Genomic DNA, 6,000 nt, shown 5'->3' on the forward strand with positions numbered 1-6,000 from the left:
TGTACAAATTGAACTGAGTGAATTGTTCCAGCTTTTCAATCTGCGCGAGCTCGATAAATCTATCATCAGTTGCTACGTTCTGTAAGTGATTTATTAATTTCTACCCCATCTCGTTCATATTGCCTGCACTATATATATGTCCTAACTATATTGTTGTGTCCGCTATTATACATGCAGAATGAAGATTAAGGAATGCAGAGTAAGGAACATCCATGATGTTGGGTTCATTGACCCACACATCGTTAATGGACATGTGTTGGAGCGTTACCCCGCCGACGTGGAGGCAGACCTGTGGCAGTTTCTTACAAAGCAGGAACTCAAAAGTGATATTCTATTTCCTTACCATTTTGAGTGAGTGTTTCTGTCTTGAGCACATTCTCTTTTGTTTACTCCATGCATGGTATGTGGCCGGCTAATCGATGAGTTATGCATGACGTACTGTGCATGTATCGTGTCCGCAGGTTCCACTGGATTCTGCTAGTAATTAAAGTTAACACCTCAGAATGTCTCGTCCACGACTCTGTGAATATGGATCCAAAGCTTTGGGGCGGCATGAGAAGAATGCTGCAGAAGTAATTATTTTCATTCATTTGCGCTCTATATCGATCGGCCTATTTCGTTCATTTCCTAATATCAAGTAACTAATTAATAACTCTCTTGTTCATTTAATTTTCTTTGCCTCGTAGGGTTTGGAGACGGTTCGTAGATACAAAGGTCGGTGAATTCAAAAAAGAGCTAGAATTCAAAATGTTAAAGGCTAAGAATGCTGGGGATATTCAGCCACCGGAGACCAATCTATGTGGATACTATGTCTGTGAGATGATCCGGAGATACACCTCTGAGCGGGTTCCGAGTGATACCAATGCTCAGAGGAATAACCTCCGGTGGATGCTTAGTCCAGAAGCTCGCTTCCGACCACTTCAAGAGGAACTAGCTGGATGGTTCAGCAGGGAAGTCCTCCATCCTAAAGGAGAACACTATTACGAGGACGTAGAACTTTATATGCATTAAATCATGTATGGAAACTTGTTCAAAATTGTATATGGTCATCCGATGATATTGAATATATATTGTATATTCCTCTTGAATTCTTTTTGGTTCTAATTTCAAATTTATTTGAAATTGTACATTCATATGCATGTATGTAGTACCGTAGAATATATGAAACTCCTTCAAAATTAAAATAAAGCACAAAAGAAATAAAACAATACAAATTAAACAGAAAACAGGTTTAAGGGGGGGGGCTAAAACCCTAAACCTGCGGCGGCCTTTAGTCGCGGTTGGCCAGAAGAACCGCGACTAAAGGTCCTCCGCCCCGACGGCCACCTGGCGCCCACGTGGACGGGCCTTTAGTCGCGGTTCTTAAGCAACCGCGACTAAAGGGGGGGGCCTTTAGTCGCGCCCGTTCGGTCGCGGTTGCGCAACCGCGACTAATGGCAGTTGCGAACCGCGACCAAAGGCCCTTTTTCCACCAGTTTCATGTGTGTGTGTACAAGACTGATCTATATTATCTGCTTTTTGGGGGGAACTGATTGTATATTACGTATATTTGAAGGTCACCGTGAGCACATCTAGCAGCACAACTCCTTCAATTGAGGTAACACATACACCCCACTGTCTAACCCCCTGTTTCTTTTTCTGAAATATTTGACAGTAGAAAAATTTACCTCTGAATAATTGCCTTCTTGTAGACAGATTGTGTGCTATTGAATTATTCTTGTTCACATGTTAAAGTATCATTTGTAACTGCATTGTAGATGGACAGAAAAATAAAGATGTTAATTTATGCGGCTGCGGCACAATGGTTTATCAACATGATAACATTGGTTGTCCAAGGCGACTCGGGCGGCGGCGCATCTCGCCACCACAGCGCCCCCCCCCCCCCCCCCCCCCCCCCCCCCCCCGCGCGCTTCCCCCCTCCTCGCCGCCGCCCATTAGCCTCCGCCGGGCAAAGCCCTGCGCGGATCCGGCGGCGGCAGGGCTCTGGCGCGCCGGAGCGGCCCGACTGCGAGCGGGGACTCGTGCGGCAGCGGCGGCGCGGCGCTCCTCCGCGCGCGCCGTTCGTGCTCCGTGGCGGTGGAAGGGCGGCCGTGCTTGCGGCGGGGGGTGGGCGTCCCGTGCTCCGGCCATCTTTGGCCCGCGCGATGCGCTTCGCCTCCCAATCCGGCGGGTTGGGCCGCTGCCTGCGGTGCCTCATGGCGTTCATGGCGGCTGGTCGTTCCCCCGGCCGTGAGGGCGGCGTGGGGCTGCGGCGGAGCCATCTGCCTCGGCTTGGACGGCCGCGGCGGGCCTGGGCGTGTGCTGTCTTCTGCGATGGATCTGCCGATTCCTGCTCTCTCCGGTGAGCTGGACCTCGGGATGGGTGTGGTGAGTGCGCTAGGCTTCTACGCACGAGGTGTGCGGCGAACTCGGCGTGATGCAGGTGCAGCTCTCGCTGCCTCTTAGATCGAGCTCTGCTCGCTCTCCCGATCTGGAGGCTTCGCATGGTGCGGCGGCCTCTGTTCCGTGGTCAGGCTGCGAGTGCTCTTGCTGGTGTGTTGGTTTGGCTAGCAGGCTGCAGGTTGGGGGTTGTGACACTGCCGGCGTAAAGCCGGGCTCCGGTTTCGGTTGGAGCCAACGACGGCGGTGCCTGTGGGCGCCGTATCCTTGCTGAAGGCGTCGTGCTGCTGGTGTTCGTCTTCCCTCCTAAATTTCTCCAAAGGAAACTTTGGATCTTGGGTCTCCCGGATCGGGCGATGGTGGCGCTCAACGTCACACTCTCACTTGGGGCTTCGTCTTTGAGCTTGCCTTGGCTAGGGTGACTAGTGGCTTGAGGTGGTCCCGTTGGCGGTTCGTGTGGGCGTTAGCAGTGGAGAGGTGGTGCTCTGTCTTCGTGATCTTGGCTCGGCCATGCCTTTGGCCGCGTTGAGGTGTTTGTGTTGGCGGTTGGATGGTGGTGGTGCGGCCGGGTTGGGGTCGACGGTGGTTTGAGATCTTCTTCGGGGGTGTTCTTCTTGTGTTCTTGCTCCTACACTCCTGAGTGTGTTCTCTGCTAGGTGATGCCAAGCGACAGCGGCGGTGGCGCACAGGTGCTGTGGCGCTGTCTCGGCCTCGCGTGACCTTTCGAATGTGCCCCACGGCACAGGTGGTGTCGCGGCGTTGTGCAGTCTCGGATGCGCGGAGCCTTTCGATTGCGTCGACGGTGCAGTGTCATGGTCTTGTTTGCTTGGCGATGCTGACTTCGCCTGTGGCAGATAGGCACCGTGGCGTTGTCTCGGCCTCGCGTGACCTTTCGAATGCACCCCCGGCACAGGTGGTGTTGTGGCGTTGTGCACTCCCGGATGCGTGAAGCCTTTCGATTGCGTCGATGGTGCAGTGTCTTGGCTTGGTCGGCTGGCCAATGCCGTTCGATCACATTGGTGGTGCTTTGTGTTCTGCTGGGATGTGTCTTCCCTCTCTGTTCTCCCCTGTTTGTATGTTTGGAGTATTCTGTTTTTGCTTTATCACTTCTTCCGTGCCCCCCTGTAATTCTGGTTCATTTGAACCCATCTTGCAAAAAGGCTGCAAAGCCTTATAGGCAAATGAATATAATTCAGGTGGTGGAGGGGCCCCCCCTCCTCCCCCGGTGAAAATTCAAAAAAAAATCTAGAAAAAGAAAAAGAAGAGAAGCAATTACGTATGCCCCAATTGATGAGAGAGATAGGATGAGAAAAGAGTATTTTGACAACAAAATATGGAAGAATGGCACAACTTGTGTGAACATGCTTAGGCTTCGGAGAGAACCTTTCTTTAGGTTTTGTCAACTGTTTAGGGATCGCAACTGCTAAATGACACAATACACTTGACCGTTGAGCAACAACTAGCAATGTTCCTGCACACCGTTGGGCACAACATTAAAAATAGGGTAATTGGCGCCAATTTTGGTAGATCTGGTGAAGTCGTGAAATGTTACTTCAAAAGGGTACTCCATGCCATTGGTGAGCTTTGAGATGACCTTATTAGGAAGCCTTCATTGGAGATCCAAACCAAAATAGAAGGAAACTACCGGTGGGATCCATACTTTAAGGTATGTGAGACGGAGTGACAACTATATTTTGTCATTGTAGGCATGAATTTGTTTAGATCCTAATTTTTGGGTTTTGTTTTCACCAAATAGGATTGTATTGGAGCTATCGATGGCACACATGTGCGAGCCTCTATTACACCAGATATGGAGGCTGCCTTTCGTGGTAGAAAGACTTATTCTACTCAAAATGTTATGGCGGCTGTAGATTTTGACCTTCGATTCACATATGTGTTGGCTGGTTGGGAGGGGACAGCACATGATGCTCTAGTTTTACGTGATGCTTTAGAACGTGAGAATGGTCTACGTGTCCCACAAGGTAATAGATGAACTATATACATCTGTATTGTCAATGGGGTATTTATATATATAACCAAGTAACCTGAATGTTCCTCGTTTAGGAAAAGTTTATCTAGTTGATGCTGGATATGGAGCTAAACCGGGTTTTTTGCCTCCTTTTCGTGGCGTGAGGTATCACTTGAATGAGTGGGGAAACAACCCCGTGCAAAACGAGAAGGAGCTGTTCAACCTTAGGCATTCTTCTCTTCGTGTGACCGTAGAATGTGCATTTGGCTCGTTGAAGAGAAGATTCAAGATACTTGATGATGCCACCAAATTCTTCCTATATGCTCAAATACTTGCTGAAATTGTTTCTATATGCTCAAATACTTGCTGAAATTCTTCCTTTATGTCAAAATACTTACTGAAATTACTTTTTTTGTTTCGACAAGGCTCATCCAGAGGACGAACAGTACCTTAACAAGACTATTATTCATTATAAGGAGATGGTGAATATAGCTGGAGGGAGCATGGCTACAGGGCAATATGCAAAAGACTCAAGTGACCCTCTTGCTACAGAAGTGGTTAATCTTGAAGAAGAGACAACCAAGAAACCCACTACCCCGCATGAAGAGGTTGCACAGTCAACCAATGCAGGTTCATCCGGTCCCAAACCAAAAAAAATCCAAACCAAATCCTTCTGCGGAAGACAGGTTACACGCCACCATACTTGCATCTAGTGAAAGAATTGCTATTGTGATAGAGAAGAGTTCTAGCACCGAGAACAATGCCATAGATGGTCTTTGGGAGCGCATGAAAGTACTCCCTGGGTTTAGTTTGGATTACCTTGCTCATTACTATGCATATTTGGTTGACAATCCTCGTGTTGCAATGGCATTCAAGGTGTTGGAAGATGATCAAAAGAAGGTTTGGGTTTCTAGATATGTCAAGAGTACCTTTCATGAAGCGTGAGGGTGGTGGGTGCATATGTAGTGAACTGGTGATTGACTTGTACTTTTGATGCAACCAAAACAGTAACTATGGGTTGTATGGATTAGCTCTTTTCACAACTGAGACCATAACTATGGGTTGTGTAACTATTAAGTTCTAGTAGTACTCTATGGAATGTTGAACTATGAGTTTATATAATTTTAGTTTCAATAATACTAGAGGTTTAATAAAAGTTTATTTTGTTTTTACTTATTTATTAAAGTTTATTTTGTTTCTACTTATATATTTTCTTTTCTATTTTGCTTCTTTTATTTATTTTATGAAAATTCTTTCTTTTTTGCTTTATTTATTCATGAAAAATCTTTTTTCTTTTAATGTTTTACACACAAAAGCCCTCTTCCTTGGATGGTTCATTGGTCCCGGTTTGTGGCTTGACCCAGTCCTAAAGACCTCCCTTTGGTCCCGGTTCAGGCCGCCAACCGGGAGCAATGGTGATGGGCCAGGAGCGAGGCCCATTGGTCCCAGTTCGTGCTACCAACCGGGACCAAATGGGCCAGACAAACCGGGACCAATGGCCCCACGAGGCCCGGCAGGCCCCCTGGCCTCACGAACCAGGACCAATGGACCCATGGGTACCGGTTCGTGACCGAACCGGGGCTAATGGGCTTATCTGGCCCGGACGTATGCCCTGTTTTCTACTAGTGTAATCCCCTCCCCATGTTCGTGTC

General features: G+C 48.1%; 1 long non-coding RNA gene across 2 annotated transcripts; it reads left to right on the forward strand.

Annotated features, from left to right (window-relative positions):
- Positions 1–1,477: 1,477 nt before the first annotated feature.
- On the forward strand, positions 1,478–5,448 carry LOC123159120 (uncharacterized). Of its 2 annotated transcripts, none has more exons than XR_006479525.1 (3): positions 1,478–1,597; positions 3,036–4,361; positions 4,444–5,448. It is a non-coding gene; the product is annotated as an uncharacterized lncRNA (long non-coding RNA). The 2 variants fall into 2 exon arrangements; XR_006479524.1 differs by lacking the exon at positions 1,478–1,597 and having other exon boundaries at positions 1,882–4,045; positions 4,136–4,361.
- The last annotated feature ends 552 nt before the right edge of the window (positions 5,449–6,000 follow it).

Source organism: Triticum aestivum, chromosome 7B (genome assembly GCF_018294505.1).
Source record: "Triticum aestivum cultivar Chinese Spring chromosome 7B, IWGSC CS RefSeq v2.1, whole genome shotgun sequence".
Lineage (NCBI taxonomy): Eukaryota > Viridiplantae > Streptophyta > Magnoliopsida > Poales > Poaceae > Triticum > Triticum aestivum.